At 37.6% G+C, this 14,482-nt stretch overlaps 1 protein-coding gene and 1 non-coding gene across 11 annotated transcripts in view; both read left to right on the top strand.

Annotated features, from left to right (window-relative positions):
- The window catches only part of DLG2 (discs large MAGUK scaffold protein 2), a 2,226,746-nt gene that overhangs the window by 474,621 nt on the left and 1,737,643 nt on the right, over positions 1–14,482 (top strand). The gene's annotated exons all lie outside the window — the stretch shown is intronic.
- Positions 3,431–3,537, top strand: LOC133041026 (U6 spliceosomal RNA). The gene has a single exon (XR_009689102.1). It is a non-coding gene; the product is annotated as a U6 spliceosomal RNA (small nuclear RNA).

The raw sequence follows: 14,482 nt of genomic DNA, 5'->3' as shown, positions 1-14,482 counted from the left end.
CCTCGTACAAACAGCCCCTCCTAGCCTGGGTTAATGGACTGGCTTCAGCAACAAAAGGTACAACAAATGCATCTAATCAAAACCCTAAACCTAAGCATGGTTGAAGGAGGTGGCACAGGAGCTGATTTCATAAAAACCACTCTTCCTTTATAGCTATGAGAGAAAATGTATATAAACATTTGAGTACTTCATTTACTGACCCATATATTTTCAACCAACTCAGAACAAACACCTCATTTAAAAAATCAATGCCATTCACGTTTGGAATGGCTAAATCTCCCAACCACAGGGAAAGAAATGCTAACTGATCTAGAGGGCTATTTTAGATCGCATTTTGGTGAAGTAAAAAATTTACATAACTTAATATCCACAGCTTAATTAAAACATCCTATAAATATCTTCTCTCTAAATATGCTAATCCTTATGCTGTTGAAAGAATCAGTTTGTTTCTGCAATATATTTGGTCATACACCATTGTTCTTTGGATTGTGTCAGCATTTCCATTAAAAAGTCATGATCTGTTTATAACTCGGACACAGAGATGTCTTCTGAGCCAAAACTTAATGTCCAAAGTCTTCATCCAAAAGCAGGTTTCTAAAGTACACACAGAATGGAAGTTTTATGACTCTGTGAAAGCTTGAGGTCTATAGGAAGACTTATAAGCCACCAACAAAAGAATCTCATCTATTTCGGTGCATCAGGACAGCCCACAGAATCTGGGAAAGAAGCTCGGCTGTGGAAGGGGACACAACCACTTCTGACACTGTGCTGGAGAATTGCGGTACCCAGGGCTATTCTTGTTGCACTGCTTGAAGGATACTGGAAGGATCGTGGACTCTGGCACCTCCTTTAACTGCTTAGAGTCCTGCCTTTACTGTTTACTTGATTTGGGAAATTCCTTCTGAGCCATGTGTGTGGATTGAATGAAATGACTCACCGAACTCCTGCATACCCTTCATTTTCTTCTCTTATGATTTGTGATGTTGTCTAAAACCACTGACTTGCTTTTACTCCATTGTTTGTTATTGTTATTCAGTTGCTAAGTTATATCTGACTCTGCGACCCCATGGACTACAGCATTATAAGCAGCTGGGCTTCCCTGTCCTTCACTGTCTCCCAGATTTTGCTCAGACTCATGTCCATTGTGTTGGTGATGCCATCCAACCATCTCGTCCTCTGTTGCCCCCTTTTCCTTTTGCCTTCAATCTTTCCCAGTATCAGAGTCTTTTCCAGTGAATCAGCTGTTTGCATCAGGTGGCCAAAGTATTGGAACTTCAGCTTCAGCATCAGTCCTTGTAATGAATAGGTCACCGCTGAAGAGTATAAGGACATGTCACACAATTGTAGAGTAGGTAGAAAGTCACCTCTTTCTTCCCCATCAATCCCTAGTTTGGGGACTGCCTTTGCTTTCTGTAGTCTTACACTATGTAGACAGGAGCCCACACTGCCCAGCAAGTCAGCATGAGCAGGCATTCTTGTCAAGGAAAGCCCTTGGCAACAGAAATGTGGCCTTTTGTAGATAAAGTGAAATGTTCTCGTTACAACTGTCTCTTTAAAGAGAAAACAACTGAAAGTAAGGAAAATTTTAAATTTTCTGTTGTCAGAACTGTCCTCTTGACAAGAGCTAGTTCATTATCTGAACATGTGTTATTTAAACAAGCCTCAGTCTTCTGTACCACATCTCCATTATTTTTTAGGCTCATCAAAACCTATCTATACATATGCCTTTCCTCCCTTCATTAATTATATAAATATTTACAGAGTGCCTACTATGTCCCAGACACTGTACTAAGTCCTGTAAATTCATAGTGTGAGGAGACATACACAGTCCCTGCCCTCAAGGAGGGAGCAGCAATAAATTGAAGAATCTTATAAACGAAGAGAAAGTAATTTGAGTGAGTGCTGCAGAGGAGATGTACATGGTGCATGGGAGTGCTTTTGAGGACATCCTTATGTAGACAAGGAAGTCAAAGAAGCATTCCCTAAGGAGATGCTGTTGTTGTTCAGTTGCTAAGTCGGGTCCAACTCTTTGTGACCCCATGGACTGCAACACACCAGGCCTCCCTGTTCTCTGCTCCCTCCTGCAGTTTGCTCAAGTTCATGTCCATTGAGTTGGTGATGCTATCTAACCATCTAAGGGGATGCTAATTAAGCTTAAGTTTTAAAAGTAGGATCAAAATTGGGGAAGAAAGAAAAAGAGATTTATTCGGGAAAAGGGAAGCATATATACAAGGATCCTGTCTCAGAAAGGAAAGGAGCTGTATAACCAGAAGGGCTGGAGGGAGAGGACACGGGGACAGCTTGGTAAGAGAAGATTGGAAAGGAAGACACAGCCATCTAGTATTAAGGATTTCATTGAATTATTTTAAGTAGATTGGAGAGAGAGGAGTGAAGCAGGTAACATGGTCATATTTGAATTTTGAAATCATCACTCTTGATGTTATGTGGAGAACAGATGGCATGATGGGAAAAAAGTTGCTGGTTAAAAACATGGCTGACAAACACATGAAAAGATGCTCAACATCACTCATTATCAGAGAAATGCAAATCAAAACCACAATGAGGTACCATCTCATGCCAGTCAGGATGGCTGCTATCCAAAAGTCTACAAGCAATAAATGCTGGAGAGGGTGTGGAGAAAAGGGAACCCTCTTACACTGTTGGTGGGAATGCAAACTAGTACAGCCGCTATGGAGAACAGCGTGGAGATTGCTTAAAAAACTGGAATTAGAACTTCCATATGACCCAGCAATCCCACTCCTGGGCATACACGCCGAGGAAACCAGATCTGAAAGAGACACGTGCACCCCAATGTTCATTGCAGCACTGTTTACAATAGCCAGGACATGGAAGCAACCTAGATGTCCATCAGCAGACGAATGGATAAGGAAGCTGTGGTACACATACACCATGGAATATTACTCAGCCATTAAAAACAATTCATTTGAATCAGTTCTAATGAGATGGATGAAACTGGAGCCCATTATACAGAGTGAAGTAAGCCAGAAAGATAAAGACCATTACAGTATACTAACACATATATATGGAATTTAGAAAGACAGTAATGAGAACCCTGTACGCAAAACAGAAAAAGAGACACAGAAGTATAGAACAGACTTTTGGACTCTGTGGGAGAAGGTGAGGGTGGGATGTTTTGAGAGAACAGCATCAAAACATGTATATTATCTAGGGTGAAACAGATCACCAGCCCAGGTTGGATGCATGAGACAAGTGCTCGGGGCTGGTGCACTGGGAAGACCTAGAGGGATCAGGTAGAGAGGGAGGTGGGAGGGGGGATCGGGATGGGGAACACATGTAAATCCATGGCTGATTCATGTCAATGTATGACAAAAACCACTACAATATTGTAAAGTGGTTGGCTTCCAACTAATAAAAATAAATGAAAAAAAAAAAATAAAAATAAAGTTGGGTGCTCGCTTCGGCAGCACATATACTAAAATTGGAACGATACAGAGAAGATTAGCATGGCCCCTGCGCAAGGATGACACGCAAATTCGTGAAGCGTTCCATATTATTTAAAAAAAAAAAAAAAGAAAAAAATAAAATAAAAAAATAAAGTTGGGATGATGAGAAAAATGCAAAAAAAACACAAAAAAACAAAACAGAAAACTACTTATGAAGCTTTATGGGAGCCCAGGTGAATGATGGTGGTAGCTTGAATTCGGATGGTGGTGGAGATGGAGAAACAATGAACAGATATGAGATTTTTAGATGTAAACATTGCAGGACATAGATATGAATTACTTATAGGAATGATAAGAAGAAAGAAAGTCGGAGTTGACTCCCAATTACCTGTGTTATGTGAAACAGTGGGTAGAAGTATCATTTACTGAATTTAAGAGCTCTATAAAATCTTCATTTCTGTAGGAAGATCAAGATATTCATTCTGGATAACTTAAGTGTGAAGACTTTCATTTTATTCATTTATTTAATGAAGTACAGTTGATTTATAATATATTCATTTCAGGTGTACAATATAGGGATTCAATGTTTTTAATGGATCATACTCCATTTAACAGTATTATAAAATAATGACTATTTCCCTGTGCAGTATAATACATACTTGTAGCTTAAACACTTAATACATAGTCTGAACCTCTTAATTTCCTACCCCTATCTTGCTCCTCGTCCATGCTTTCCCCCGCCGCTGGTAGCCACTAGTTTGTTCTCTAAATTCAAAGTCTGTTTCTGTTTTGTTATTCTTTTCATTTACTTTTTCAGATTTCACATACAAGTGATTAAATATTTGACTTTGTCTGACTTATTTCAATAAGCATAATGCATAACACCCTCTAGATTCATTCATGTTGTTGCACAAGGCGGGATTTCATTCTTTTTAATGGTTCAATAATATTGTTCTATGTACACACACACATGATCACACATACCACATCTTCTTCATCCATTTGTCTGTTGATGAACACACAGGTTGCTTCCTTATCTTGGCTTTTGTAAATAGTGCTGTTAACAATGGGGTACAAGTATCTTTTTGAATTAGTGTTTTCATTTTTTCTGGATATATAGCCAGGGGTGGAATTGTTGGATCATATGATAGTTCTGTTTTTATTTCTTTTAAGAAACTTCTCTACTGTTATCTATGATAGTTATACCAATTTACATTCCTACCAACATTGTACAAGGCTTCTCCACAGTGTCTCCAACATTTGTTATTTGTAGACTTTTTGATGATAGCCATTCTGACATGTCTAAGGTGTTTTCTTATTGTGGTTTTGATTTATTTGCATTTCTCTGATAATTAGTGATATTGAATATCTTTTTTTCCATGCCTGTTAGTCATCTTTATGTATTCTTTGCAAAAGTATCTATTCTTGTCTTCTGCCCATTTTTTGATTGGTTCCTTTGTTTTTGATATTGAACTGTACGAGCTGTTTACATATTTTGGATATTAACCCCTTGTTGATCATATCATTTGCAAATATTTTGTCCCATTCAGTAGGTTGTTTTGTTATTTTGTTGATGATGATCCTTGGCTGCAAAAACTTTTACATTTAAATGTCTCATTTGTTTATTTTTGCTTTTATTTCTTTTGCCTTAAGAAACAGATCCAGACATATACTGCTGCAGTTCATGTCACAGAGTGTTCTGCTGATGCTCTCTTCTAGGAGTTTCATGGTTTCAGGTCTTACTTTTAGGGTTTTAATCATTTTGAGATTTTTTTTTTACTATGATGTGAGAAAATGTTCTAATTTAATTCTTTTACATGTACCTGTCCAATTTTTCCAGCACTGCTTACTAAAGAGATTATGTTTCTCCATTATATATTCTTGCTTTCTTTGCTTTCTTTTGACCATAGGTGCGTGGGTTTATTTCTGGGCTCTGTATTCTATTCCATTCATCTATGTGTCTGTTTTTGTGCCAGTACCATAATGTGTGTGTTTTTTTAAACACATCTTTCATCTCTTTGGTTAAATTTATCCCTAATTCTTTTATTCCTTTGGTGCTGTTGTACATGGATTGGTTTATTTGTTTTGGTTTTTTTTTTTTTTTTATGGTTTGTTTTCAATATATAGAAACACAACTGACTTTTTGTTTGTTGACTTTGTAAACTATAACTGTACTGAATTGTTCATTACTTTTAACATTTTTTTGGTGGAGTTTTTAGTTTTTAAAAAATTCTATTGAAATATAGTTGATTTACAAGTGTTAGTTTCAACTGTAAAGTGAGTCACTTATATCTGAAGTGAAGTGAAGTGAAAATCACTCAGTTGTGTCCAACTCTTTGTGACCCCCATGACTATACAGCCCATGAAATTCTCCAGGCCAGGATACTGGAGTGGGTAGCCTATCCCTTCTCCAGTGGATCTTCCTGACCCAGGAATCCAACCGGGGTCTCCTGCATTGCAGGCGGATTCTTTACCAACTGAACTATCAGGGATCTATCTATCTATCTGTATATACATATTCTTTTTTTACATTCTCTTCCATTGTGTTTTATTCGGGCTTCCCTGATAGGACTGGTAAAGAATCCACCTGCAATGTAGCAGACTCCAGTTCGATTCCTGGGTTGGGAAGATCCCCTGGAGAAGGGAATGGCAACCCACTCCAGTATTCTTGGGCTTCCCTGGTGGTTCAGATGGTAAAGAATCCACCTGCAATGCTGGAGACTTGGGTTTGATCCCTGGGTCGGGAAGATCCCTTGGGGAAGAGAATGGCAACCCACTCCAGTATTCTTGCCTGGAGAGTCCCCATGGACAGATCTATGTATCTATATATACATATGCTTTTTTCACATTTTCTTCCATTATAGGTTATTAAAAGATATTGAGTATAGCTCCCTGTGCTGTATATTTATATATAAAATATACATTTTATATATATTTTAAAATATATATTTTAAATTATATATATGTGTATTTTAATCCCCAAATCTTAATTTGTCCTTCTTTCTCCCTCTTCTTTGGTAACCATAAATTTGTTTTCTATTCTATGAGTCTATTTTTTTGTAAATAAGTCCATTTGTATTCCTTTCTTTTTTTAGATTCCACATATAAGCAGTATCATATGATATTTGTCTTTCTCTGCTTTACTTCACTTAGTGTGATAAGCTTTAGGTTCATACATGTCACTGCAAATGCCATTATTTCATTCTTTTTTGGCTGAATAATGTTCCATTGTACATGTATACCACATCTTGATCTGTTCATCTGTTGATGGATATTTAGGCTGCTTCCGCATCTTGACTATTCTGAGTAGTGCTTCTATGAACATTGAGAGTGCATGCATCTTTTCAGATTATGTTTTTCTCTGCATATATGCCAAGGAGTGGTTTTATAGGATTGTATGGCAACTCTATTTTTATTTTTTAAGGAATTCCCATACTCTTCTCCATAGTGGCTGTCTTAGTTTATGTTCCCACCAACAAGGGAGTGGAGTCCCCTTTTCTCTACCTGCTTTCCAGCATTTGTTATTTGTAGACTGTTTGATGATAGCCATCCTGGCTGAGGTGAGGCGATGCTTCCTTGTAGTTTTGATTTGCATTTCTCTGATCATTAGCAGTGTTGAGCATATTTTCATGTGTCTGTTGGCCACCTGTATGTCTTCTTTGGAAGAATATCTTTGTAGATCTCCTGCTCATTTTTTTTTTATTTTTTAAATTGAGCTTCATGAGCTGTTTGTATATCTTAGAGATTAATCCCTTGTCAGTTTCATTGTCTGCAAATATTTTCTTGTATTCTGTATGCTGTCTTTTTGTTTTGTTCATGATTTTATTTGCTGTGCAGAATCTTTTCAGTTTAAATAGAGTTTAGTAGATTATAACAAGGAGGTCACTGATAGAGTAGTTTCAATAAAGTAGTTGGTGTTGAGGAAGGTTTGGAAAAATAGGATGCTTACAATATATGCTTTAGGCTAATAAAATCTTGTGCTTCTTTGAAAAATGCTGATGGAAGGTATTATTAGAGTGAGAGTTAAATATGTAAGAGAGAAAGCCTAATCACTACAAGTGTTTCCTGAGAAGCTGGAGATGGATGAGATCCATAGCAGTGTGCCACGGTTGATCTCTAATCTATAAGTGCATGTGCTTACATATAATGTACGCAGATATTACTGTGTGTACATGTTTATGGTGGGAAATTGAGAAAAACTCAGTTTGATGGCTTCTGTTTACTGTGTGAAATAGAAAGTGAGTAATCAGTTTGTTTGCTGAGAGTGGGAGGAGAGGTGGAGAGAAGAGTATCAAATGTTGAAACTATCACTACAGAGAATGGGGGGATGACTCACCAGAGAGAGGAAATGAGACTGCCTAGAGTTCCTTCGAGTGCAAGTGAAAGTTTACTCCTCTAAGGAAAGTGCTTTCTGACCAAGCCCACTCTGCACGGTGATCACTGTTTTGAACTCACAGCTCTTATACTGCAGAGGCAGCCTTGATCACATCATACCAACCGACTAGTCGCATATTAGATGATTCTCTGACTCTTACTTGCATGCGTGTCTAATCTCTGCAACAGAAGAGGGTGACTCAAGGGCCCAAAACATGGCTCCTCAATACCTCGTAGAATACTGTGCATGTAATAAGGATTATTAAAGCTTATAAATCTACAGGGGATTATTAAGCATGTGTCAAATATGCTCTGTGACCTCAGAGCAAAGACATGAGTCCTTGTTTTATGTATGGTTTTATGTAATAAAATATAGAGATGGTCATCCCCACCTTTTTCATTGAAAACATGAGTTCTTTTTATCCTTGAAGACTTGGTCTAAGAATTGTCACTTTGAAGCCTCTCCCAGCCTTCAAGTACTGTCGTTGATTCCCACCAGAGTTATTATAGCATTTTTCACACTGAAGAACATTTCAATGTTCATATGATTCTCTTCCCCATTGGTGGTTACTTGTCCAAAGTAGCTGAATCTTACTTAGCTTTCATTTCCCAAAGACTTGCTTAGGGCCTAGTATATACAAGATGTTTATTAGAAGTTCTTGAAATTAAAATGCATGGAATTCAAAAGAGGAACACAACAGAAATCAATATTGATTCTCATGATTAACTTCAATTCCAGGAAGACCTATTTCTCTTTCAATTCTCTCTCTTACCATTTACCAAGTTGCTTAAACCAGGAACTGAGAATTTCCTTTGATTATTCCTTTTTTGTCACCTTCCATATTCAATCCATCATCATTCTAGTCAAATCTACCTCCAAAATATTTCTAGAATTCAGTTCTTCAACTTTGCTCATCCCATCAGTGTCTAAGCCACTATAATCTTACTTGGACTACAAAAATTTAATTTGATATTTCATGTTCATTTGCTCCTCCCCCAACCAGCTAATATTCACACATCAGCTGAAGTAATCTGAAAAAATGCAGTTCTAATTATCTCAGCTCCCCTTCCACACTCAAAACCTTTTAATGGCTTTCCACTGCACTAATGATGTATTTCAGACTCCTTAATGCATTGTCAAGTCCTTGCATAGTGTTGCTTTTGCTGTCTCCAGTTCACAGTATGACAGTCTTTCCCTCACTTACTGGCTCTAGCTACAATGCTACCTCTTCTTTTCTTTTCTTTTTTTTAAGAAGGCTCCAAAGGCTTCCTGCCTAAGAAACTTGGTCATCACTGTTTCGTGTGTCCAGTACATTCTTTTACACTTATCGACTAGCTCCTCTTGGTCTTTACATTTCAATTTCAGTTCAGTTCAGTTCAGTTGCTCAGTTGTGTCCGACTCTTTGCGACCCCATGAACTGCAACACACCAGGCCTCCCTGTCCATCACCAACTCCCGGAGTCCACCCAAACCCATGTCCAAATGTTACTTTTTCAGAGATGTCGTCTCCTTCCTGGGTTTCTCCTGGGGAATTTCTCTCTCTCTCTACTACTATTTACTTACCGCTTTTCTTCATAAACCCTTATCACAATTTCTGTGTTATTTGCTTCCTTGTTTATTATATTATAAATTGTAAGCTCTATAACAGACAGGAATTTGTCTTTTCTATTTACTGTAGTATATTTGTGGCATAGAGTTCATTATATATTTGAATGAGGAACGAATGCCTGGATGCAGCTAATGAGTTTATAAGAATGAATGAATGAATGCGTAAATGAATAAAGCAGGCAGAATAAGACAGCTTGATACACAGGGTTATTGAAAGGATGACATATGTTAGAAATGAACACAAAGAAGTTTGGAGAGCAAATTATTTGTTATTATTTAGTATTTACATGTTAAGTTTGCCAAATACTGGATGGCTTCATTGCTTCATATTTTAGTTTGCTTTTGTGCTGTGAATAAAGATTTAGAGCATTTTTCAGTATAGATTTTCTTGTCACTCTTGCTCAGAAGCAGGCTATTGATATGCCATAGTTAATTAATTGAAACAAATTTCAAAGGTCACACGTTGTGACCTTTGGATGATTTGTGTATTTGTGTGTGTGTGCACATGGTAACGCATACTGTTAATGTGAAGATGTGTACATCTTACAGAGAAGTGTGATGTGCCTTTTCTTTTTGATTGTGGAGTGAGTGTGTGGAGTGCTGCTTTAGCTTAATTGAATTGTTTATCTTTAGACAGCGAGATAGTAAGAGCTACTATGTCTTCATGACAAGTAATATTTGGTATTATTATTTCTCTTGGTTTTTCTTTCTTCACTCAATTCTTCATTTCTTTTTTGTGGTCTATATTTGCCTTTGCTTTGAAATTTCATATCAAAGGCCACCTAATGTCATGTTTTTATCAAAAAGCTAATAATTTTCTCATTCTTCTTAACTATTGTTTCTCATCCTGTGTTCTATCAACTAAGGATTCTTGAGAATACCTTACATGACCAATACAATTTTATGCATGGTATAAGAAGTAGAGGAAAATCCTAACAAAAGTAGATAAGTGACTTCTACTCAATTATGCTAAAAATAGGCTCAAATTTATTATAATTGATGAATTCCAGAGTCTTGATTCTGCTGATTTACACTATAGCCTGAATTAGACCTCAGCTATGAGGAGAATGTCAGAATTATGGAAATGCAGGCAGTTAGATGTAACCTACTCTGATGAATTAAAAGCACATAGCTGGATAAGGGTATTGTTTTCTCTCGTCTTAAAGGCACAAGATTTTTTCACCAAGGCATTATGACATAGAAAATACTCATGATTTGTTTCGAGTGTAGTTTTTTTCTCTGCAGCCCAATCATACAATTTTTCTCTGCAGCCCAATCATACAAAATTCACAATAATGCACATGAGACTTTTCACTCATTCAATATACATATATAAATTACGTGTTATAACAAAGGACATTTTAAGGAAGGCAGTGTAGTAAAGTGTTTTAAGAGCACTGACTTTGGAGTCGTAGTTCAAATATTCTTAGCTGTGACCTTGAACCTATTCAGTTCAGTTCAGTTGCTCAGTCGTCTCCGACATTTGTGACCCTATGAACTGCAGCACGCCAGGCCTCACTGTCCATCACCAACTCCCGGAGTTTACCCAAACTCATGTGCATTGAGTCGGTGATGCCATCCAGCCTTCTCATCCTCTGTCATCTGCTTCTCCTCCTGCCTTCAATCTTTCCCAACATGAGGGTCTTTTCAAATAAGTCAGCTCTACGCATCAGGTGGCCAAAATACTGGAGTTTCAGCTTCAACATCAGTCCTTCCAATAAACTCCCAGGACTGATCTCCTTTAGGATGGACTGGTTGGATTTCCTTGCAGTCCAAGGGACTCTCAAAGTCTTCTCCAACACCACAGTTCAAAAGCATCAATTCTTCTGTGCTCAGCTTTCTTTATAGTCCAACTCTCACATCCATACATGACCACTGGAAAAACTATAGCCTTGACTAGATGAACCTCTGTTGACAAAGTAATGTCTCTGTCTCTGCTTTTTAATATGTTGTCTTGGTTGGTCATAAGTTTCCTTTCAAAGAGTTAGCATCTTTTAATTTCATGGCTGCAATCACCATCTGCAGTGATTTTGGAGCCCAAAATAATAAAGTCTGACACTGTTTCCCCATCTATTTCCCATGAGGTGATGGGAACAGATGCCATGATCTTAGTTTTCTGAATGTTGAGCTTTAAGCCAACTTTTTCACTCTCCTCTTTCACTTTCATCAAGAGCCTCTTTAGTTCTTCTTCACTTTCTGCCATAAGGGTGGTGTCATCTGCATATCTGAGGTTACTGATATTTCTCCCCGCAATCTTGATTCCAGCTTGTGCTTCTTCCAGCCCAGCATGTCTCATGATGTACTCTGCATATAAGTTAAATAAGCAGGGTGACAATATACAGCCTTGATGTACTCCTTTTCCTATTTGGAACCAGCCTGTTGTTCCATGTCCAGTTCTAACTGTTGCTTCCTGACCTGCATACAGGTTTCTCAAGAGGCAGGTCAGGTGGTTTAGTATTCCCATCTCTTTCAGAATTTTCCACAGTTTACTGTGATCCACACAGTCAAGGGCTTTGGCATAGTCAATAAAGCAGAAATAGATTTTTCTTCTGGAACTCTCTTGCTTTTTCGATGATCCAGCAAATGTTGGCAATTTGATGTCTGTTTTCGCTGCCTTTTCTAAAACCAGCTTGAACATCAGGAAGTTCACAGTTCACGTATTGCTGAAGCCTGGCTTGGAGAATTTTGACCGTTACTTTACTAGCGTGTGAGATTAGTGCAATTGTGTGGTGGTTTGAGCATTCTTTGGCATTGCCTTTCTTTGGGATTGGAGTGAAAACTGACATTTTCCAGTCCTGTGGCCACTGCTGAGTTTTCCAAACTTGCTGGCATATTGAGTGCAGCACTTTCACAGCATCAGCTTTCAGGATTTGAAATAGCTCAACTGGAATTCCATCACATCCACTAGCTTTGTTCGTAGTGATGCTTTCTAAGGCCCTCTTGACTTCACATTCCAGGATGTCTGGCTCTAGGTGAGTGATCACACCATTGTGATTATCTGGATCTTGAAGATCTTTTTTGTATAGTTCTTCTGTGTGTTCTTTCCACCTCTTCTTAATATCTTCTGCTTCTGTTAGAGCCATACCATTTCTGTCCTTTATTGTGCCCATCTTTTCATGAAATGTTCCCTTGGTATCTCTAATTTTCTTGAAGAGATCTCTAGTCTTTCCCATTCTATTGTTTTCCTCTATTTCTTTGCATTGATCGCTGAGGAAGGCTGTCTTATCTTTCCTTGCTATTCTTTGGAACTCTGCATTCAAATGGGTATATCTTTCCTTTTCTCCTTTACTTTTTGCTTCCCTTCTTTTCACAGCTATTTGCAAGGCCTTCTCAGGCAGCTATTTTGTTTTTTTGCATTTCTTTTTCATGGAGATGATTTTCTTGATTCCTGTTCTCCTGTACAATGTCACGAACCTCTGTCCATAGTTCATCAGGCTCTCTGTCCATCAGATCTAGTCCCTTAAATCTATTTCTCACTTCCACTGTATAGTCATAAGGGATTTGATTTCGGTCATACCTGAATGGTCTGGTGGTTTTCTCCACTTTCTTCAGTTTCAGTCTGAATTTGGCAAGAAGGAGTTCATGATCTGAGCCACAGTCAGCTCCTGGTCCTGTTTTTGCTGACTGTATAGAGCTTCTCCATCTTTGGCTGCAGAGAATATAATCAATCTGATTTCGTTGTTGATGTCCATATGTAGAGTCTTCTCTTGAACTTGTAGTTAGTCTTTTATGTAATTTTGTTAATTCACCTATGTGATAAGTTTTATGAAAGTGTTAAGAAGATGGAAAGAAAATATTTTCTTCACATTGAGGCAATTAAATTGCATTACATAAAACTCTTAACATAGATTCTGGCATGAATAAGTACTTGATAAACCATCACTCCTAGCCTAGTTCATTTGCTTATTCCTATTTTTAAAATAGATATAGTTATTTTAGGAAAGGTAACATTTCATGGTAAGATCATAATTATAAAATTTAAATTAAATAATTTTGATGTAGATGTAGATGAAAAAATGTATTGAGAAGATGCATAAGACAAGGTAGTGGAAGATGATCACCCTGTCCCACTGATAGGATAGCACTTGGTACTTTGAAGGGCAGCCATTTTGTTGTTGACTCTAATATTGAACCCAAACTTGCAACCAGATATTATGCCCATTAGTCCTTGTTATTTTGTCTATACAAACACAGTCTGTTCGTGATCCATGAAGGCCTGCAAGAGCCTGCAGTAGCATGGCATAGCAAGGAACTGCATATTTCTAAGTAGCCAGAACAAAGGTTGAAAGTTGCAGAGATTGCCAAGAAGGGACAGATAGGAGCCAAAAATTATGGACAGCTTTATATAACTAAGATGTCTCTACTATACATGGTACAAATTACATGAGAGGAAAATACATTAAGCTCCCCTCAGCAGTTTGTGTAATGATAGGCATCCTTGGTTGGGCAGTGTTGGAATCACTGCCCAGCTGTGAGCATTATGTCTAAAGATGGTGTTAGTTTTTCATCATGAGACAGAGAATAAATGCAGGGAGTTTTGCCATGTCCTCTATATAAGTATTCCTTTGCCTGTGTTTTTTCAAAAGACTTGTGGGCTTAGTCTCCTACTATTGGACATATATTTCTCAATAGAGAGATGTAAACATGTTATATCTTGGGGTACTATGATAGCATAGTTTTTTACTTTGCTTGGGGATGGGGATGGGGAAGGATGTAAGACCCCTCTTTGTTATTGTTCAGTTGCTAATTTGTGTCTTAACAAGTAATAATTCAGCAAACTACATACAAGCAGTCTCTTAGATATCTATCATATTAGAAATTTGTGATCTAATTGAGAGGGCAAAACATAAAAATACAAAGAGATAAAGAAAATCATAGGCAGGAAATGTTAAGTTACAAAAGAAAAATATGGACAGTTTTTCTGCAGATATTCAGAGAAGGAAAGAACACTTGCTCAGTATCATCAAATGTCCTTGAGATAGGATCTAGGAGTTTCTATATTCCTAAGACTAATTTTAGAAATGCATAACTAAAAAGACTTGTATGAAATGATGGACTGCTTTCTTGAGTGAGGA

Source organism: Dama dama, chromosome 2, assembly GCF_033118175.1.
Source record: "Dama dama isolate Ldn47 chromosome 2, ASM3311817v1, whole genome shotgun sequence".
NCBI lineage: Eukaryota > Metazoa > Chordata > Mammalia > Artiodactyla > Cervidae > Dama > Dama dama.
Note: the sequence above shows the minus strand (reverse complement) of the source record. Positions and strands in the feature narration are given on the sequence as shown.